Source organism: Phodopus roborovskii, unplaced genomic scaffold (assembly GCF_943737965.1).
Source record: "Phodopus roborovskii unplaced genomic scaffold, PHOROB, whole genome shotgun sequence".
NCBI classification, from domain to species: Eukaryota; Metazoa; Chordata; class Mammalia; order Rodentia; family Cricetidae; genus Phodopus; species Phodopus roborovskii.
Genome location: NW_026126517.1, coordinates 22,928,480 through 22,951,055, shown reverse-complemented (window position 1 = coordinate 22,951,055; position 22,576 = coordinate 22,928,480). Strand labels below are relative to the sequence as shown.

The 22,576-nt window shown below is 47.0% G+C and overlaps 1 protein-coding gene across 1 annotated transcript in view; it reads right to left on the bottom strand.

Annotated features, from left to right (window-relative positions):
* Positions 1-22,576, bottom strand: part of Dscaml1 (DS cell adhesion molecule like 1) — a 315,656-nt gene that overhangs the window by 109,331 nt on the left and 183,749 nt on the right. The window lies entirely within an intron of this gene.

The window sequence follows — 22,576 nt, the reverse complement described above, 5'->3', positions numbered from 1 at the left end:
TCCTGGGATAGTGAGGGTGGCTCTGAGGGCAGATAGTAAACGCTGATAAGATGTTGAAAGGACTTGCATTCAGCCTGTGCAACCAAGCAAGCTCAGAGACCAAGTGCTAGGCACTTGCTCCTCAGCGGCTGTGTGGATTCCAGCTCGCTGTGTGATCTAAATGATACTCACAGAATTCTGAAAAAAGCCATGGGTGGCTTTCCAGAACTGCATCAGAAGCAGTTCTACATCAGCTGGGTGGCGGCTTCAAGAACGGACAGCCGTCAGGAGTGTCCAGAGAACAGCACGGGGGATGGCACAGGCACAGAGGGCATTACCTGATGGACAAACTACCTGCTTGTTGCTTCCTGGGTGGAAACTGAGTAATGTGAGCTGCGGCTCTACCTGTACCTTTGCTCTTTGAGCACAATGTGTAGCTATTTTCTCCTAATTGAAACATTCCCTCCTGGAGGGAGGAGGCTGACTCATTGGGCTCAGAAAGCTAAGGCTCTGAAGGTCCCTTGCCAAGGCTCTCTAAGCAGTAATCAATTGCTGGCGAGAGGAGACTCTTTGGTGGAGCTACCTGTAAGCTGCTCAGGGAGCTTCAGGGACATGTCTTTCATGTCATCACCCACGATGGCACAGGCTTGCTGGTGTTGCAGCTGCCTTTGAATCACTCGAGCTGCTGTATAAAATCCATTAAACTCACTGGTTCGCTAGGATAGACTGGGGTTTCCCCTGCTTTTGTCTGCCATCATTGCTCTATCTGGAGTGGAAGCCATTTGTTCACAGCTCCTCAGAAAAAGTCATACGGCATGATCAGTAGCCGATCAGGACTAACAAAACCCAAGGTGAGATGAGGAGGAGTGGCTGCATGGTCCCTGCAATGGGTGATAAGATGTGCGATCAAGGTCAATCCAATTGGAAGTGGAGTGTCCTTGGCAGGAATTGCAGGGTGGCAGTCTTCCTCTACATGGTATGGGATGGCATGCCTACTTTATGAAAGAGGTCTATGAAGAGGTCACACTCATATGAAAACATGAGAGTATGGGACACACCCAATAGCTGATGAACTGGAGGGTTACACTGATGTCTCTTATGATATGCAATTTTAAGCAGGCCATGATGGCAGTTGTGTAGCCTTTGTGTGGGCACTATCACATGTAAATAAGGCTGAGCTGTCAACAAAGCACTTACAAAAAATTACAATTAGAAAAACACACATGGTACCCTCTACCCTAGCCTCTGATTTGGTAGGAAAGGGGAGCATGAGATGGAGAGGTTGGTTTGCTCTTTCTCATAGCTGGCAAGATGTAAGGAAATGAGGGTACCAGCTGGCAAAATGCAAGGAAATGAGGGTACCGATGAGATGTGCACGGAATAGCCCTTCTTGGATCCAAAGACTTGGGACTCATGAGGAGAATTTGGCATTGAGGAGGGAGAAAGTGAGACAGGAGAGATAAAAGTTACCCCTGGAGTCCAACCTTTAATATAGAGAAAGGGGAAATCCCTAATAGAGAATGCAGATGGAGGCCTCAACAACGGCCCAGTACAGGACACTATGATAATCAGGGATATTCTACACCTGAACTGCCCCACCCTTAACCGAGGAGCTATTGACAGTTAATGGCTTCTGGAGTTTTCCTTCCTTCCTTCCTTCCTTCCTTCCTTCCTTCCTTCCTTCCTCCCTTCCTTCCTTCCTTTCCTTCTTTTTTGGTTTTTTGAGACAATGTTTTCTGTTGAAGTTCTGTCTGTCCTGGAACTCACCAAGTTCAGGCTGGCCTCAAACTCATAGATTTGCCTGCCTCTGCCTTCCAAATACCAGGATTAAAGGCAAGCTTCACCACTGCTTGGATGGGAGTTTTTTTTTTAAGGGTATGACCCCTGGTAGATTAACTATTGTAGTGGATGGTTCCACATTTAGGAATATATGGGCAGCAGAAATAAGACTTGATGGATTATTGTTTTTAAAGGGACACACATTTGGGGGTTTAGGGAGGAGGGGTGGATCAGGGAGGACTTAGGGAGAGGAGTTAGAAGTGAATATGATGAAAATGAACTGTACAGAATTCTGAAAAAAAATTAATAAAAATGCCTATTAAAAGGAGGGAGTAAATGAAGGGCAAGCAAAGGAGTCCAGAGCTCAGTGTATACTCCAGGGTGAATGTGGTAAGATTGTGTCCAGCTGAAAAAAAAATGAACAGAAATCCAAACTGCTGTGCCTGGAAATTTCTGGAGGGCTTCAAGACCTGTGCAGCCATTCACCAAAGGATGGGAGAGACTAGCATAGCTGAGAGGGATCCAGCCTGCCCTGGGGTAGGCAGTTATTCCTCAGAGGGCAATGTGTGCGTTTATCTCCTGAAGGGACAGTACATTGGAGATAGAGGCTATATGCTGAGCCTTCAGCCTCTTCTGGAGCCAGGTATGGCCAATGGAGAAGTGGTAGCTGCAGCATCAGCTCAGATGGTGTTGGACCCATGGAGATGGCTCCAGCGGTGGAGGTAGTAGGTATAAGAATGGCCTGTTTTTCTTATCACCGGCCAGGACAAAGAATGTGAGCTGGGCCTGTAAGAGAAGGATCCATGTATAGCAGCCACATAGCATTGTCCCTGGGTGAGGAGTCCAGATGGCTCGTGGACAATTAACTGTGGATTACAGGGGGCTAATTAGAGCAGTGTCTTCCATCCACACCATTGTACCCAGCATTGTTCTTCTGATGAAACAATTGGTACAAGTCATGTGATATTTTCGTTCTATACTGAATTTAGTTTTACTTTCTATTCCATTAGCTGCTGCATCTCAGGACACTTGTTTGAAGTGGATGGTGGTGGGCCTTCAGCGATTCTGTCCACCCTCTATAAAAGGGTTTAATTATGTAATGTTAACCCTTGGCTGTTGTAAAGATTCAGAAAAGCAGTTAAAGATGTAAACACAGAAGGGATCTTGCCTGGGTGGGAAAGGCATTCTTATCAGATCTAAGGTTACTGAATGAGGGCAGGATGGCTTCACAGGGATAGTGACGTTTGAAACCTGGCAGTACTGTGGTACTATTGTCCACATTTGTCCTTCCTGCAGGTAAAAAGTGAAACTACATTTCCCAACCCGTCCTGCACACAGGTAGGGCCAAGTGGCTGAGTGATGGCCTTACCCCAAGCCTGTGTTATCCATCCATATCTCCTCTCCTCTACTTGCTTGGGAGCTTAAGAGACTCAGGAAAAAGGAGGAACTTCTAGGAATTGGTCTCTGTCCTGAACATCTCTAACAGTGTGAGACAGAATATTCAGGTGAGATCAAGTAATAGAGAATTGTAGATGTTCAGTATATCAGATGCCACACACCCCAAACCTGGTCTTGAAGGTCAAGGGCAGACTTCCCAGGTTCAGGATGCAGGAGAGAGCCTTCTAGAAGGAGAGAACACCTTGCACAAACTGTGGGAATAGGATATGGGGTTATAGTCTGTTTACACTTTATAGAGGGTCAGTGAGAGATGAGCTGGGAAGTAGCTGGAGCTGGCTCAGTGGCCTTGAATGCTGCCCTGAGATGACAGGGGCTGTTTGGGGATACATGCCAAGGCCTGACCATCATGTCTCTGTGTTTGAAGGACTAATCTGGAGCATTCCTCAAGACCTCCCAAAGAAATTACAGTCCTGAGGTGTTCTCACACACTGAGTCTTGTGCTCACAGATATAGCAGGTGTGACACATTCACCCCCTCACCCTTTCCTGGGTCGATTTTTCCATCGGACTCACCACTATCTGAGTGGATTCTCTAACTTAAAGATTTGTTCTTTGTCTTCCCTGCACCAGGGTACAAGATTCCCAAGAGTACTAAGCTTGCCTGTTGCTATGGTTTGCCCGGGCTCTGTCCCTTCTGTAACTTAGGTTGAAATATAGTGTCCATTATGAGGTATTAAAAGCAGGACCAGGTGGGACCTTCAAGAGGGGATTGGGGCTCTGCTTCTGTTAATTAGTCTTGCTATTCAGTGAGTGAAGCAAAGGGTTATCCCGAGAGTGTCTGCTCCCAAAGCCAGCTTTGTTTCTTGCCTTGCATTGCCTTGGGACTCTACTAGGAAGGCCGGCATCAGATGGGATCCTTTGACCTTGGGCCAGAACTCTGAGAACAAACAAATTCGTTTCTTATAATTAACTAGTCCTTGACATTATGTTTTTAGCAACAGAAAGTGAAGCAAAGCATGTAGTCTCAGCTAGATGAGCACTTAGTGCTAGTTAGTTGGTACTCAATACATTTTTTGGGTGACTTGGCAATAAGTGGTTCTGGGAAGTCCTGTGGTAAAGGAATTAGTTTATTGTGTGTTGGATGGAACTATCTATCTCTCCCTAGACTTTGTACATGCTTCTGTGGTAGTAAGTGGCTGGTGGTGTGTCTCTCTGCTGAATGTGCTTTCTAACTCCAAGGACCACTGAAGGCCATGACACTTGATGAGGGAGAGGCTGAGGAGGACCCACTGTGACACAATGAAGTCACTGACAGCAGCTGGATCTGAGTGCTGAGCCTGAAGTCTTGTTGCTGGAATATCTCAGGGACAAAGCCTCTGCCTCCTGCCAGCCTGGCTTCATGCCAGACGCAAGGCCAGCTTTCTACACATGGCAGTAGAGGGTGGATGCTAAGCTTGGAGGATTAATGCCAGCGTCTTACAAAACCCAGCTCCCATGTCAAATTCTCTTCAGCTGGGCACCAGCCCAGGCAAATGAGGTAATGAAACCCAAGCCTCATTAGGGGCTGCTACAGAGCCTAGAGAGCAGAGCCCTGACAGGGAGAGGGGTGGGGAGATCACAGCACCTCAGGACCCAGGGCTGATCCTGGCTTTCTGTATCTGGATCTAGTAGTTGTAGGGCATGAGACATCTTCCTAGACAAAAATCCAAGAGGCCATTGGAGCTCAACTCTCTCTTCCTTCCTTCCTTTCTTTTCACTATAAATTTTTGTTGTTGTCATTTAGTTTCGAGATTGTAATTTTGGAGTTCACCTCTTACTGTCACTGATACTGTAATCATTAGCTAGGCAGTGGATATGTACCAGGTACTGACTCACCAACCAAGTCCTGTAGGCTGAGACTGTTATCTGTGTTTTACAGGAAGAGACAGGTCAGAGAAGAGTGGTGATTCCCCTAAGGTTGTGGGCTGAGTGTGTGTGGTCACACTGAGATGATAACCCAGCACCCACTCATTATAGCTCTGATGGGGCTTTTTCCTCTAACAGAGGGCTCTGAAACACTAGTCACCCTCAAGAGGGCTACAGTGGCTCCAGATGTCTCAAGGGAAGTTTATCCCAGAGACAAGTGTCCTGCTCTGTGGTTCACAGCAACTATTTAAAAGAAGGTGGGCTGGACAAAGCATCATGGGACCTCTGTCCATCTACCAGGGTTTTCTTGCCTTTCTTCTCCTAGGAAAAATGTTTTATTGGTAGGAAGATCTTGTTTTTGTTTTTTTTTTTTTTTTTTTTTTTACAAAGGCTGGCCATGTCCTGCCCCTGGGAGCCTGTGGAGAGTTTTATGGTAGTGATAGGTCAGTCTGGGGTTATCAACCACATTGCAGTCTGCACAGCCCTCGGAGCCCTTCCTACACAGTCTGTCTCCCATTCTCCGGCCTCCTTCTTAATTCTTCATGTCTGTTCCACATCTATGCTGGTAGGTCCCAAGTTCACCCTCACCCCATGACTCCGTCCAAAGTCTCTCCCATGGATTTTGCATATGGATTTTTATATGCATAAAATATATATTACTATAAATCTGAATTTATAGGCTTTTCTGGACAGAACCCCAGAACTGCCTTGTCATCTGCTCCTGGGATCTGATTGTCATTGCAAAGTCTTCGTGTCCCAAACAGGACATTCAGGCTCACCACAGCTGTCTAGCCTGTCTCACTCTGCTCTTTCCATTCTCCACCAAGAATTCGAAAGTCCAGAGTCCTCTGTGCTCCCATTCCTGTCCAGGGACTAGCAAGTCTTGTTGACATGTACTCTGGATCCATCCCAGACCCATCTTCTCTCTAATTACTTTGCCATGACTTATCTACACCTTTCTCCTTTCCCACCAGGCTCTGTAGCTTGATTGTTCACTCTTGACTCTTATAATTGAGTCCCCACTACATAGCCAAGGTACTCCTTTCAAAAACACATCATTTCTTTCATGTCAGTAAGTTATTAAATTGAAACTTCTTTTCTCTTTCTTTCTTTCTTTCTTTCTTTCTTTCTTTCTTTCTTTCTTTCTTTCTTTCTTTTATTTTTTTGACAGTCTCATGTAGCCCAAATTGGCCTCGAATCTCTGTGTCAAGGATAACTTTGAACTTCTGCCTCTACTTCCTGAGTGCTAGGATTACAGTCATAAGCCTCTATGCCTGGTTTATGTGGTGATGAGCCTCAAACCCAGGACACTGTGTATGCTCTACCAACTGAGCTATGTAACTTGCTCCAGATTGTCATGACCTATATCTGGCTTACCTCTGTGGCCTTTGTTAATCCCACACTGGTCACTCCAGCTCATGGCCAGTTCCCCCAAGAACAGTAAGATCATTTCCATCATCCTTGGTATTGGCTGTCCCCTCTGCTGAGCAGCTGGTCCCCATCACAAAGCTGGCTGGGTCCTAGTCTTTAGGTCTCTGCTGAATGTCGACTCCTAAGGCAGCCCTTCCCCAGCCACGATTTAAAGTAGATATGGAACACTTGCTTCTATTTCCACTCTCCATGGAGCACACAGCACTGAGATCCTACAGCCAGGGATGGCGCTTTCCCAGTTTGTTTGCTGTCTCTTTCTCCTCTAGTATGTGATACTTGCAAGGTCAGTGATTGCGTTTATTTTGTTTACAACTGTATTCCTAGGGCCTAGAACATGTCTGAACATAATATACTCAATAAATATTTATTAAGTAAAATGAATAAATATAGGTTTCTTCCCAGCTCTAGCAGTATAAAATATATTTATAATATTTAATAATTGATTGTGTTAGTCTGTGTAAAAGTGTGTGGATCTCAGGGTGTAGTGCAATATAGAGTGATTGGAGAGTGTTCTGCTGCTGCTTGTAGCTCTTCAGCACTCTGGCCCTCTGAGGCAACACAGGCCTTGCTTCCAAGATACAGTGAATTCCAGGAAGAGATCATGTCTCCCTCACCCTCCAGGCTCCTGAGGTTGTACTGAATTCTATAGATGAATGGCAGGAGAATGGGCAAATGGTCATCTCTTGAAATGTGAGGTTGAGAGGAGGGTCCGTGCTGTCTCTGGCTGCTTGACTGGGTGTGTGGCTCAGTTCTGTCTACCTTCTGGGAGGACTGCCTCCAAGCTCCTCTTACATTTTTCCAGCATGTGGGAAGGTCAAAGTAAGGTCATCATTTGCCTTCCCACCTTGGCACTGGCACGAGGACTATGTGTAACTTTTAGCTCTAAGGGGCAGTGTGGCAGAGTGGGGTTAAGCGGATGTTAACTGTGCTGTGCATCACTGTGTGACCTTGGGTTGGTGCCGACTCTCTCTAGCTTTCCTTTCTTTATCTGTGACATGTGGAGAATCACAGCACGTAGACACTGCAGTGGACTCCTGCAGTGTTTTAATGAGAACATGTATGAGCAACTCTTTATAGGGACTGGGAAGATGGCTCGGATGTAATGTGTTTCATGTAAGCCCGAAGGTCTGTGTTTGGATTGCCAGGACCCATGTAAAAGGCAGGCATGGCAACATATGTCTGTAACTCCATGTTGAGCATGGGGGTAGGGAAGATGGATAAAGGTGAATCTCTAGGACTTACAGAGCAGCCTAGACAAGTGTATGAGCTCTAGATTCAGTGGGAGACCTTATCTCTAACAGTAAGGTAGGAAGTGATAAAGACTTCTGACATTGACTTCTGGTGTCCACGGGCACCTATACTCATGTGTTATAAACACCCCACATATACATACACTGATAACCACACAAACATGTACATGCATCTCTCATACACACACACACACACACACACACACACACACACACACACACACAGAGCGGAGGAGGAAGAGAGAAAGAGAGAGAGAGAAACTTTTTGTATGGTATAGTATACACAGTAATTGCTCAATATATGTTGGTTATTTTATGATCATTAATGGTTTTGGCCTTGAATTTGGATCTGGTCACCAGTGTCCTCTGTCTAGGATTTTTTTCTCTCCTTCTTTTGTTGCCATAGGCAATTCACCTGGAGCCTTCCCCTTCCTCGATTTTCTGCAACCAGGATAATGATAGCTCCCCTTCCTTCTAGTACCGCTGTGTGGATTAATTAGTGTTAATTAATGGGCTTTGAAAATGAAAAGCACCTAGGTAAGTGCTGATCATGATTATTAATGGAACCATAAGCATGGAGAAGATGCTGAACAGGGTCCTAAAATTATACAGATTAGAGAACAATGGCAGAAAGTCAGAACATGGCTATTACACTCTGAGGCTGGGGCCCAGGGCTGCCAGCCTGCCAACGTGCTTGAACTAGAATAAAACCCTCACAGCCATTCTCATGCAAAAGCAGCTTGCCATGCCAAGGAGTTGGAAAACCTGCACCTAGTGTCATAGGCTGGAAGAAAGCAGTACAGGTCAGCTAGCCCTAACCCTCTTCCTTTGAGGAGGACTGTAGCTAACCCCTTTACAAAAACCTGCAAAGTCTCTGCACTTTGGGACCAGAATGGGGTCCCCACAACAGAGACAAGTGTATAAACTGCCAGATATCAGTTGCTCACTAGGAATGTGTTTGTAAGTTAAATACTATGTATGGCAGATCTTATATAGGTACATTGCTTCTTTTCTTGAAGTATAATTTGCCCATTTCAGTGAACAATTCTAGAAGTGCCAGCATACAGATACAGCTGGGTAGCTGCCACCACAATCAAAGGACAGAACAATTCTATCACCTACCAGATCCCTTCATGTCCCTTTGTTAGTTTTTCTCCGCAGCTCCAGCTTCTGGCAACTACCCATCTATTTTCTGTCTGTACAATTTTGCTTTTTCTAGAAAATCATATAAATGCAATTATACAGCAGGTAGCCTTTTGAAACCAGCTTCTTTCATTCAATATAATGTGTTTAAGTGGAATGCATTGAGATGAATGCAGGTCAGATCCATGCAGTTAAAAAAAAGTATGTGCATATATTATCTCTCCATTCTCGAGACACTTCTGAATTAGCTACTACTATTCTTCCCATTTTACAAATGAAGCAAGTGAGGCATAGAGTGTTAGAGAGCCATCTCAAAGCCATTCAACTGGGGAGGTACAATGCCAGGATTTAAAGTGACCCCAAAGCTCACAGGCTTGCTCTGAGTAGGGATTAGTATTAGCATACACAGTCCATTATTTATGTTGATTCTACCTTAATTCTGGAAATGCTCTTTTGCTTTTAGAGCTCATTCTAACTTTACAGGCTTCACCTTTTATGTTTACTTAGAAACCCAAGCTAGTTTGTAGCTTGCAGCTTCCTATAAGGAGCACACAGCACTCTCACAGAAACTCTCATTGCATGAGCCTAGACCCAAGTATGAGGCATAAGAGGGTGGGATGAGTTCCTGGGAGGGAGGTACAGGGAGACACCATGTTCCTTTTTTTTGGTGAGCATCACAGCCAGTTTTCTTTTAGATTCAGTGTCTAATTTGATTTCTGCTGCTGCTTTGTTGATTTGGGGCTCCAAATCCATTTACAAGTCCAATGGGAGTTGGGAGAGCGGTGTGGCTTGAAACCACAAACCCATGCTCCCTTTCTTGGGAGAAGTGCTGAGTTGGAGCTATAGAAGGCAGCCTTGGCTACAGACTCAGCAATTAACACACCAACAAAAGCATTAGCTGTCCCTGATGAGGGAGGAGCCAGCCCACGTGACACATTTCCCCCACTATCATATCAATAATTATTAAGATGTGCATGCAAGTGCATTGACCTACTTGGAGGTTTCATAAATATAAATAAATCAAGTAATCCCGCCTGAAGATGCCTGGGCAAATACATGGGAGGAAGGAGGAGTTGCTCATGCTTGCATGGACCCTTAGGCATGCCAAGTCACAACAGAGAGTACATGACTGTAAGGGAGGCCCTTGTACCAAGGCAGGACTCTCCCTCCTGGGGCTGACTGAACTTGAGCCCTTGTGTTGTGTCTGTGGCCAGAAGGTGTTCTTTGGCCCTCCAGGTATATTTGTAGGTCCAGGAGGGTGTTAGTCTAGGTGAACTCTAACTGACAGATGCCTGGTCCTTCCCTGGGATGCTGTGCAGTATTTTCTTTTTTTTTTTCTTTGAAATGATTAAGTCTGAAAGTGAAGGAACATAGACGGTAGAACCATGGAATTTTCCTCTATTGGTGACTAAGCACGAAAATGGACAAAAGAAAGCACACTGTTCTTGGGGAGGGGTTTCAAAGTGCTCCCAAACCAGGATCTCATTTTGCATTCTCAACAACGTGCATAGGTGACAATGTGAGACACATTTTTTTCTTTCTATCATAGGTGGCAAACATGCCAGTGGCCAGTATTCTGTAAGCCTTCCCCTCTTGTGAAACTGCCTGTCTACCTAACCCCTGGACATTTCTGTCAAACTTACTCTCTGTCACATGCCTTTCCTCTGTGCTGATTGTGAGCGAGCCAATCCTGTTAGATGGTGAGAGCTCTTACCAATGGGATAAGACACATTTACCACCTATGATAGAATAAAATCTAAGTGAACTTCTTGCCCTAGTGTGTGTGCTGGCCAGCCTCATTTGGATAGTGACACACCCTTTTTACAAAGAGAAATTCTCTTGCTGTGTTACTTTCCATTCATGTGTCTCTGTGCTACACTTGTAACAACGAGGATATTGCTGTTAACATTAAGATGCCCATTTTTGTGAGATGAGAACACTGAGGAAGGGAGATGAATGATCTAATAGGTCATTCAGAGACCAGCTGGTTTCTAGCTCAGTAAGCCATGGCCCATCACTACAGCTTTGCAGGGACTAGGCAGCCTGGGGCCCTCACGGTTACCCTGTCCCTCCTACCCCGGCGCATCTTTCTTCACTTCCTCTATCTCACTTCATCTTTTTGCCATGGAGCCTTGTTGCCCCCTGACTTTCCCTTCCTCTACAGCTTGCCTCTCTGCCAGGCATGTTTTAGACATTGTGTGAACATTACTTACCTCCCTGGCTGCATTTTTTTTTTTTTTTGGCTTTGGGCCAGTGGGTCAGCTACCTCCCTTGAACCTCATCTTGCCAGATGAGAATCCCCTGCTAATGAAATCTGAGTCCTCTCATCTTTGAAGGTTCAGTGGAAGCACCACTCACTGGGGGGTGAGTGTCCTGGCCATCCTGGTCCATACTGCCCTTTCTTTTCTAAGTCAGCACCATGACACTCATTGCATGCGCACATCTTTCCTCCAGCCAATAGCCCAAGAGCCTTCTGCATGCACCTGAGCCACACACACAGGATAGCAGAGAGCCTGTTGGGACCCAAACCTATCTGGTAACCTAGACCATTGTCCTGCCTTTTCTTCGTCATTGTACACAAAATGGGCAGTAGTGTGGTATGGTGTGTGTGTGTGTGTGTGTGTGTGTGTGTGTGTGTGTGTCTGTCTGTCTGTCTGTCTGTCTGTCTGTGCCTGTGTGTGCCTCCTAGAGATCTAAGAAGTTCTTTCCAATATCCACCCTCTCTGTCATTATGAACCCCATCTAGCAGTGGTAAAAATGTAAAATGTGGGGTATGGTTTTGCATTGGCTTCTCCAGGAATCTGCATTTTAACAGGTATAAAGCTTCTAGCCAAAGGACAGGAAGTCTGATATTTTGGGGGTTTGGGGAGCTTCCCCAAATTCCTGAACATCCATACACAGGGTGCAAGTCCTCATGCCCACAGGCCAAGAGTGATTTGTGGTTATTTTCTTACTCCCTGTCCTTCCTACCTCCACCTCCCCAAGCAACATTAAGGGATCCTCAGGAAGCTAAAAAAATAGAAACACATTTGGATTCTTCTCCACTTCTGTCCTGTTGCATTCAGATGACTGACTCAAGCTTGCCTCATTTCCCTTCTTTGACTTGGGGCTCTAGCCCCTGGGGAGGGGGCAGGGACAGTGTCTGTGTTGTGCTCTGGGATTCTTGATTGGGATCACCCCCTGCCTCTTCATTGATCCACTACTGAGTCAGAGCCCTCCATCTTGTCAGGACTTGGAGCCATGCAGCTCCCTCTGGTCTGAGTAATTGCTACAGTCTAATTTTGATCTTGGTTCCAACTATTCTTGCAAATATTCCATCTTGGGATTATTTGAGGCATCTTCTCTTTGATCGTTCAGCCCTTCTATGGGACTTTTCTGCCCCTTAAAGTGCATTTTAAGTCAAATGGAAATGAGCTGGGAGCTGTCTGCATGGCTGATGAGCAGTTTCAGCCTTGACGAAGATGCACTAGGTGTGCTGCCCATGAGAGCACCGGTGACCAGGAGGGCCATCAACATGACAGCTAACTCCCAGGAATTCCCTGTCTGCCAGTCCTCAGCCAGTGGTCCCAGGAGGAGGTGACAGCAGATGAGAAAGACAGGACAACTGCCGGGAGCTCAGAGAGCATGAGTTGTCTAAACTGGGGAGCTCTCGTTTTGGGAGGCTCTGTTGAAATGTCACTTCCTCTTGGTGGCTCTCTTAGTCAAACTCCTCTTAGAATGAATGACTCACATGTTTCTTTGTTCTCGGTGTTTTCACGGACACCACAAGCCAGCACTGGCTTCCCCCCCCCCCCCAGCACTTTGCAGGTGGTATTGCCACTGGTTCATTTGAGTATCTGAAGCCTCTAGCACCAAGCTTGGTGAAGCAAATCTCTCTGAACTGTTTATAGATGGAGGAAGGATGTCCTGGAGGCTGACTGGTTCCAGAACCCTAGAATGAGGGATTGGAGGACCACCCAGACAAGCACCTTCTTATAAAGATCCATTGGGCATGGCTAGCTGGCGACAAAGCTGGGACTAGAATTCCTGGGCTCTGCTCTCAACACCACTCACCATTGTAACCTACTTGGCACTAGGTAGGTATCAACCTCTTCTATGGGAGGATAGACGAGAAGGCTGGAGTGTCATTTCTGAGGTACAGGAGACGGCTGATTCAGCAGAGCCTTCCAGTGTGACCCACCCCCCTCAGGAGGCCATTGTGATTAAGGAGAATGTAACATCCCAGTGGAGACAACAACCCTGCCTGTAGCCTTCCTTAGGTTTAGGGCAACTTGAGCTTTGGGTATTATTTCTAGCAAGGTTCAGCTGGTCCTGGAGCTAACAGAGTAGCCTACTTTTCCTTCTCTTAGCTTAGTCCCAGCAGGACATCCACTTTCTTCTGGGGTTCCCTTCCCAGCTACTGTGTTATCCATGCTCCAAGCAAACTCTGTGCTGATATTGGCACAGATGAGAAAGTCTGAACTTTGTCCTCAGGAGAGATGAGGGGTCAGTACCAGTGTAGCGCTGCATCCCTCTCTGGTTTCCATTTCCTTGGCTACCCAAGATCAGGGAGATGTTTCAGTGAAGCTGAGGAGGGGTCTCCCCTGCAACCTATCCCCACGGCTCTTTCCCACACAGCCTTTCCCCTTCACTTCGTGGGTATGTGGCAGAGCCTGTGTGGCATTCACACAGTCTAGCTGCCCATTCTTTTTCTCACTTTTTGCCTGAAGAATTATGCTAGAGGGGAGAGCTCTCAAAGTGTTCAATTGAGAGTCAAGGTTTCTTGGGAGTAGTTTTTGAGTCTAGAGTACCAGAGGGAATTTTCTAGAGAGCTTCTCATCCCCCAGGCTCGCCCTATCCTCCTCTCTGCCTTGACCAACACCATCGTCTCCGGTACCCTCCCCTCTTTCCTACATGTGTGTTTAGCTGTGCCACTTCTAAAGTGAGGTACTGTCAAGTGAGATGACCCCACTCTCCTCATTTATAGATGGAATCAGTAAGCCTGGGTGTAGTAGTGAGGAATGCATGGACACACTTGGGCTTGAATCCTGGCTCTGTTCTTTCCTATAGGCTGGAGGAGCCCTGGCCCTCCCTGATCACTCTGTATGCTCTGCAGACATGGTCCCACAGTGATTGCTGGAGGAGGAAGTGTTTCCCCAACCCAGGCTGACATTTCTAAGTTCAAATTTCCTTTCATAGAACTTTATAGATATCTGTTGTATTTAACGCCTTAGCTTTGGAGGACAAAGATGGGGTCTGGCTTGCATGGTACTAAGGTCAAGCTGTTTTTTTTTTTTTTTTTTACATTGTCAACAGGGTGAGATGCCTTAGGGAATGCCCACTGCCCTTTGTAGTCCCACTGATCCCTGTGGTCTAAGACAGACACACAGCCAGGCCAGCTCTTCTCTGTCAAGTCCTCTGGGTGGGCGTCTGCCAGGGCTCATTCTCACTGTTGCTGCCCTCAGGGATGTCTTCTTCTGTCAGGACTTAGTCCAGCTGCCTTCCTACTGAAACATGTCAGGCAGGCTGTGAGCAGGTGCCATGACCACAAGCTCATCGAATCCCTTCCCAAGCACTACACCACGATTCTGCTCATATTGGAGCTGGTGAGGAAACCAAGGCCGAGACAAGGCTAGTGATGTGGCCAAGGGGCACCAGTTAGAGGGTGGCAAGGGCATGGGTTCCCAGTCTTCAGTCTTCATCCCTCCCACACTTCCTATCACAATGCCCCTGACCCCAGGGCCTTGAGACAGGCTTGGGGGGGCATCATTGTGCGTGATATCATTGTCCTGTCCAGGCTGGGAACGCTGTAGATTACCCTGTCCCCACTGGCTCCTCCAGGGAGCAGAGATTCATGATGGAAGTCAAGCAGCATCTCCACATTGCTTATGTAGCCTGGAACTTCAAGATGATAAACCAAAGGGGCAGGGAAAGTTCCGAGCTGTTACTCTTCTGGGGGTAGCAAATGACAAGGGAAAACACGAAGTCAGGCTGGGGCAAAGGGCTTAGTGGGCAAAGTGCTTACTACGATAACATGAGGACCTGAGTTCAAATCCCCAGAACTCATGTAAAACTGAGCATGATAGGCCACCCACCTATAATCTCAGTGATGCTACAAGAAGATGAGTGGAGGAGACCGGAAAATCCTTGGAAGTGCATGGCCCAGCTGGCCTGGCATATGGTAGACAAGAGACCCTGTCTCAAGAAAAATGGAAGACAAGGACAGACACACGAGGTTGTCCTCTGACCTTTACAAGTGTTCTGTGTTACATGATGCTGAACACATGTACATACACACACACACACACACACACACTCACAAAGGTGCGTACACACATACACCACAACGTCAGTCCCTCTCCTCTCCTATTTTACATCTCTGCTTGTCCTTCATCCTTGCCCTGCTGTAGAGTGAGCCAAGAATCCCCCATGCCGATGTGGTCCTGGAGGAGAGGGGAAAGCTGTCTTCCCAGTCCTTCTTAGCACCGAATGACCAGCTTTTAACACCCCAGAACTGAGCTATATCACACTTCTAACCCTCAGAGCAGCCCACCACCCTGACATTTCTTCAGCAAAGACTGACAAAGCATTTCAGCATGGCTGATGCCATTCTAAGTGTACTGGTGACATAGTTCATTTCATCCTCTGAATCCCATAGGGGAGGGTTCTATCTCCTCAGTGTAGGCTGAGGGAACCGAGGTATTGAGATCACACAGGCTCTGTGTATGTGTGTGGGTGCAGAGCTGAGAGGAGTCCAGACAACTCAGAAGCCTGGTCCATGACCACAACCATACTTCTCTCACTCCTTGTTCGGTACTATGGTAGGTGACATCAGTGTGTCACAGCCTTTCCCCTCTCTGGGAGAGTAGGCTGTTGGTCCTTGAAAACTCCCGTCCATTTTTGGCCACTTTGGATTTCCCACCTGGCCTTCTGTAGCTTGTTTAACTAGGGAAGAATGGATCCCAGTTAACACAGCTGCAGCGTCCAAATAAAGCCACACTGACAAATCTGCCCTCCCCACAGGCCCTGGAGCTAAGGGACACCAGGAAGCTGTCAGCTTATTACACACACACACACACACACACACACACACACACACACACACACACAGCACTCACATAGGCTCCTCATGACAGGTGAGGCAGAGTACGAACCTTCACAGCCCACAACCTCCAGGGCTGGAGCTGCCTCTGCTGCTGGGGCTGGTTCTCCAGAATGCCAGAATGTTGCTGTCTGTCAAGCAAGCACTAAACAACTGAGATGCTTGGATCTAAGCATGCAAAAAGAAGCAGGCTGATTGACTCGAACCCCAGGATCAGTGGCTGAGGCATTGCCAGGGTAAGTCAAGGAAAGCCAGAAAGGCATGGGGCTTCCATCCAGTCCCTGCTCTCTCCCTGCCCACTTATTCTCTTCCCTTCTCCTCCCCTTTCTTCTCCTCCACCCCTACCCCCACCTCCCTCCTTCCTCTGAGGAGCAAGAATATCAGTGCGATGTGCTCAGTGCCCGAGATCAGAGGACCCTGCTGCCATTTGTAGAGAGGAAAACAAGCCTCATCGACCCAAATAAATAAAATAAGCACACGCAGGAGGGAAGCATCACTACAGAGGAGAACAAGGTCCCACATGGGTTTTGGAAATTGTCCAGGTGGGATCAAGAGGCACAGAGGCCCCATCTTGGCTTATCTCAAGCCTTGGATGGGACTAAAGAAGAGGCTGGTGGCCTTGGCCTCCATCATGATCAAATGCAAACCTAGGTGGGGGCTGGTGAATTGGCAGATAACAGACATCGCTGGGCATTAAAATGCTAGCAACTGAAGAGCTCCTGAGCCTGCCAGCTCACTTCCCGACTTGGTGGTGGCTGCTAGACCAAGTTGGATAAGATGCACAGGGCAGCCATCCTCCTATCACCAAGCTATTTATTTATGCAAAACAAACACACTCAAAGTCTTTTTATTCTAGGTGAACAAAGCAAACATACTCCGCAGGCAGAACAGCCCCCTCCCACCTCCCCCAACTCAATGTGTTTTCATTAATATAAATTGTTTGCAGTAGGCAAATTAATTCTAGAAATGGTTCTTAGACACGGCAAATCGTTCTTGTAAAGCACGGGATGCATGAGAGCCTACTGCATTTTCTCTATGCACAAGGGCTTGGGTAAATACACTAATGTTGATCATGATAATCGATGCTTATTACAATGACCAAGCTTAACGACCTGCAGTACAGAGAGCAGATCAAAGCCTTCTAGGCTGTGAATTACAACCCCCTCACCCCCCATGACAGCCATGGAAACATGACTTGAAGTGCATGAAGCTTTCAGATGGCAGTGTTCTTAGTGGGTCTTAAAACTTGCCTCTCTAGGGGGCTTTCCAGTAAAAGAATACTCTCTCGCCCCATTGAGCTTGACCTCAATGAGGCATGTCCCAGTGGACAGGCATAGACCCATTGCACAGGGGGAAAGTGAGAAACTGAGTTCTCCACCCTAACTGGAGGTTAAGTGAATGGATCTGGCTACCCAGCTACTAGTGGATAGAGCTTCGATGCAAGTTTGAATTTTCTAGCTCTTTTTTTTCCCAAAGCAGGATAACTGTATTCATTGCAAAGCAGTGTAGGTTGTAGAGGACTGATACACTGTCAGTCTGACAGTGGGTCCACGTGAGACTCATGAAGGGTCAGGGCCTGGGCTCTTACTGCAGATGGCTTGCTTTCTCTATGCACGATCTAAATTTATTTAATGTTTTTCTCATAACTGACTCTGGGCTGGGGAGATGGCTCAGTTGTTAGAGTGCTTGTTACATAGGCTTGAGGATGTGAGTCAGTTCCCAGTACCTATGTAAAAGCCTGGCTTGGTGACATGGATTTGTGATCCCAGAATTAAGGAGGTAGTGATAGAGTTGGGAAGGCTCACTGACTGGCCAGCCTCTCCCAATCTCACTAGTGAGTCCCAGGTCCTAGTGAGAGAGCCTGTCTCAAAAAACAAGGTGGATGGCTCCTGAGGAACTGACACATGTTGACCTCTGGCCTCTGTACACACACACACACACACACACACACACACACACACACACACACACACGGGTGCACATGTAGGCACTTTAAATTTCAAAACATTTTGGTTACCCTCATTGCAGCAATAATATTTGTGAAATGGAGAGGTTGATATGCTTTTTAAAGAAAAAAGTAAAGTTTAAAATACAAACATGCATATGTACTTTGTGCTCATCTGCACACCACCCAGAATTTTGCCAGGCTTGTTTGTTCCTACACTGGCTCTATCAGGTCCTTTCAGGACACTCCTCTTCAAGGCCGTGTCCCTGGTGAGAAGTAGAGAAACTGGGGCTACAGTATGTCTTGAGTTCTTGTTGGGATCTGACTATGGAAGGACTGATGGCTGGGTTCTGCTGGGACAGTAAAGTGGGGTGCCCCAAAATCATTGTTAGGAAGGGGTTGTGAGCCACAAAGACCCTCAAACTCAGGCCAAGTGCTGCTGGTAAGGGAATGTTGTTAATTTCTTAAGTGGTGGTGAGAGTTATGTATCCGAATGGAAAAGTAGATGGATTGTGGATTCACAGAGTTACATAGGTGTGAAGTCATTAGAGGCCTAGGATTCACTCCAGCCTTGGGGCTAACGGTGTGGCTCAGAGACAGAGCACTTGCCTCACAAATGCTAGTCCCCAGGTTTGGTCTCCAGCGCTGCAAACAATAAATCCAAACACTATAGGGCAGAGATGAAGTTAAGTGTGGAGGAAACTTGAAGCTTGGTGGTCTTTATCTGGGTGATGGCATGAGGGGTATGTGAGATGAGGTTTGGTTCTACTATATACTACTTGATTGCCTTTGTAATAATTACTTCAAAGGATGAAACAATGCCCTTGGTCTGCTGAGTGGACTAAGAAGAGGATAGATTAAGACTTGTAAAGGGGCAGCAAGGTGTGTGTAGTGATGTGGAGTCTGTTTGGGTGGGTAGAGCTGGCTCCAGCACCTCCAGAACTCAGAGGGTACCTGGATTCCTCCAAATTCACCTCTGCTGCTTATCTTGGCCAGGTTTCTCCCTCAGCCACAGTATCCAGACCTGAGCACCTGCCTCTGTAATGAGGAGTGATGTATAATTGATGAAAGCACAATGTGATACAGTCACAGAAACCTCGTCTGCTATAAGACATCTGTTCAGCACATAGAATCCACTCAGCTACTGTCACAACGCATTTTCTGTATTGTATCAGAGCTGCAGGAACGTGTGTGCACCACATGAGCTGCGACCTGTAATATTTGATGTCTTGGGATGTGGTGAGGCAGGAGCTGGTGCTTCTGCCTTAGATATTTATGGGTCTGGGCTACACTGTCTGTACCACCCTTACTCTGCCTGCATTCCTTTAGAGGCCTCTTCATAAATTATCCTTGCACTTTGATGGGCTTTTAACAGACTCGGGTACTAGCATCAATGTCCTTTTTCAAATACTTCTGTCACAGGGGACTCAGGAGCACCGTGTAGTGCAGTGCAGTGCAGTATTCATTCTGGAAACAGGGAAGCAGAATTACAAGAAGACTATATTCCTTCCTTTCCAGGACTATTCACCTCTGGGCAAATTCAAGGTCCTCACTAGGGTCCACTCAACACTGAAGGCTCTGGTCACATATGGCAGACTCTTGAGTCCTTGTGCCTGGTGCTAGGTTTCTTTCAGGTTCTCTAGTCTTTGTGTTTGTGGTTGGTGAAGGGTTTCCTTCAAGTCCTAGGTGGGGATGGAGGTGGTGATTGGGAAAGGAAGACATCTTGTAGTAATGGATAGCAAAGGCCACAGCTGAGTCAGCCATAGTACTGGATCAGGGTTGTTCACAGGAAAGGGGAAGCAGGTGGTCAGGTGGTGGAGCCTGGTGCATCAGGACTCCAGCACAGGGGACATGGGGACCTCATAGGCTAAGTTCTCCTGTTTGTGTCACCTCCTGCCTCTCTGCTAAGTCCTAGCTGGTTGTCCTTCTGCTCTCTCACACTGAGTGCCTCCTTGCAGGAGCTGTTCCGTATGATGGAGTGGTCACAATGCAGCCTAGCATGGTTACAAAGGATGCTGTTATCCAAGTGTACAGCCTAGCTCTGGGGAAGGCAGGACAGGCTGGTTAATGGTTAATGGCATTGTATCCAGTTCATTGCTAAGCAGCATTCGTGTGTACTGGGCAATATGTTAAGGGCTTCACACATATTATTCACAAACATACTCCTGCAACTGACCCTGAGCCTTCAAAGAGAAGAGACTGGGTATATAAGGTTTTTATGCTTCAAGCTCACACAGGTAGCCTGTGGCAGAGACATCATTTGAACCTAGGCAGTGTGGCTCCAAGCCCATGTTTCTAACTGACACATTCAGCAGGCTCACCTTTGACCTTGAGTGGCTTGGAGTTGAGCCTCACATTGTTACCAAGTGCAAACCATTTTATCCAGGATCAGTGTTTCCCAGGCTCGGGCAGGGACGGGGGGCTAACAAGACTCACTTAGAAGACTGTGAGGGTCAAATGAAGTAAGACACAATGAACCCTGGCGTAGTTCTTGGTACTGATGAGACACTCAGAAGAGGTGAGCTGGTGATGAGCAAGGGCAGCCTAGCCCAGGAGAAGGGCAATGCGCCTGCCCTGCAGCTGCAACCCTGTTTCTCTGTCTCTCCACCCTGCTCTAGCCTCTTACACATTCTCACTGATTCCAGGAAGCAGCTACAGAGTTGCCTCTGTGCATGTTTCACCAGGGGCTATAGGCCCAGTCCCCCAGGGGCACTTCACTGCTTCCAGACTTCATAGCATCTGACATGTCAAGCACAAGAGGGAAAGCTGCTCCCCTGCTGCCGGGGAAGCGAAGCTGACCTACTGCCTTGCTGCTACTCAGAGCTGGTCTCAGGCTTCTTACAGACTGATCTCAGAGCCAGGCTACTCTTCAGCCTCATTTCTTAGGAAGGACTCTGGGAGTGGGGCTGGAGGGGGACCTCCTAGTTATGCCCATCTCAGGGATGTAGGCTCTTGCTTTCTACTGCATTCAACCTACATTGCAAGTGTTTGCAAGTGTTTTTGTTTTGAGACAAGGTCTCATGAAGCAGAGGATGGCCTTCAACACAATATATGGTCAAAGATCAACTTGAACTCCTAGTCCTCCTGCCTCCACTCCATGAGTGCTGGGATTACAGGTGTGTGCCACCACGCCTGGTTTATGATGGGTTGGGGGTTAAACTCAGGGCTTCATGAACATTAGGCAAGCACTCTACCAGTTAAACTATAGCCCCTCAATGGCCTTCATAAAAGGGGTCCAGATCCCACTTGGCCTTTTTGCCTGGTTACCTAGAGACACACAACACCATCCTTTTGCAATCTTGCTAAAGGAAGTGGGGTAAGAAGTATTCATGATAACCCCTGGCTCAGAGCCAGCCACAGATCCAGGGATTCTGTCTGTGGCTTTGTGTCAAAGAGTGTGACTTTGAGTCATCTCCAGATATTTCTCAGTGAGGGTCACAGGGCTATATGGGGTCTGGCCCTGCCTTTGAGGGATCTATCCAGGCAAAGAAGGACACAAAGCATGCAGTTTTTAGGCCTCAGTCACCTGTGACAACAGAAGGTGCTTTTTAAAATACCCACCCCATCAAACACCCTCACGGGGGAGACCAAAGAGGAACACTAGGGATACCCTGGGCTCTGCAATGCATACACCTGTACAAGTCTCCTGTTGTGAGACTTTAGAACCAGCATGTGTCCTCTGGGTTCTAACTTCTAAAAATTGGAGATGGAGGTGTCTCCAGTGGATGGCTAGCCCTCCCTATTTTTTCTAATTCCAGCTCCTTGGGCTTTTCTCTCCAGCTGGACTCCCTGATCTTCCTGTTTGTGACTCCTCTTGCCCCTGCCGCCAAGCTTTGGTCCTATGTAAAGAGAAAGGCCAGGAAGAGGTGAAAGGTAGGTCTCTTCCCCAGGGTAAACCTTCCGTTATTCAGCTCTCCCATCATCCCCTTGACAGCTTCTGTGATGGGGTTTTAGTTCTTCATTGTTACCCTTGTCATGATGGGACCCTTCCATAGTTCACACTTGCCTTTCTCTTCGACTGATCTGGTTCTTTTCTGTGATGGGTTTTCTTTTTCCTGATACAATGATCTCTCTCTCTCTCTCTCTCTCTCTCTCTCTCTCTCTCTCTCTGTCTCTCTCTCTGTCTCTCTCTGTCTCTCTTTCTCTGTCTGTCTGTCTGTCTCTCTCTCTGTCTCTCTCTCTCTGTCTGTCTGTCTGTCTCTCTCTGTCTCTCTGTCTCTGTCTCTCTCTCTCTCTCACACACACACCCTTTGATATCTCCAGACATTTCTTTGAGATGTGGGTGAGGGGAAGCCGTGGGGCGCTTTAATGAGGAAGGCTTTCCTCTTGTGAAGTGGGGTGTGTGGGTAGGGGTGGGAACTCATTAGAATAGGGACAGAGGATGTCAGGGGAGCCACTGCCTCCAGAGGGCTTTTTAAAAACCTTCTTTTTCTGATTAAAAATAATACATATTCATTGTGAGAATGTGGAACATTTTGAAAAGCAGATACAAGAAAATAAAATAAAAAATATTTTGGCGCATTTGGTAAATTCCCTTCCACTGTATTTTGGGGGAGGTGGAGACCAGGTACACAGCAACAGTAGTTGGAATTTTATATCATTAAGTCATAATCTAAAGCACAGTCTTAGGGACTACATAATTCTTCCTGTGGACATAGACTTCACA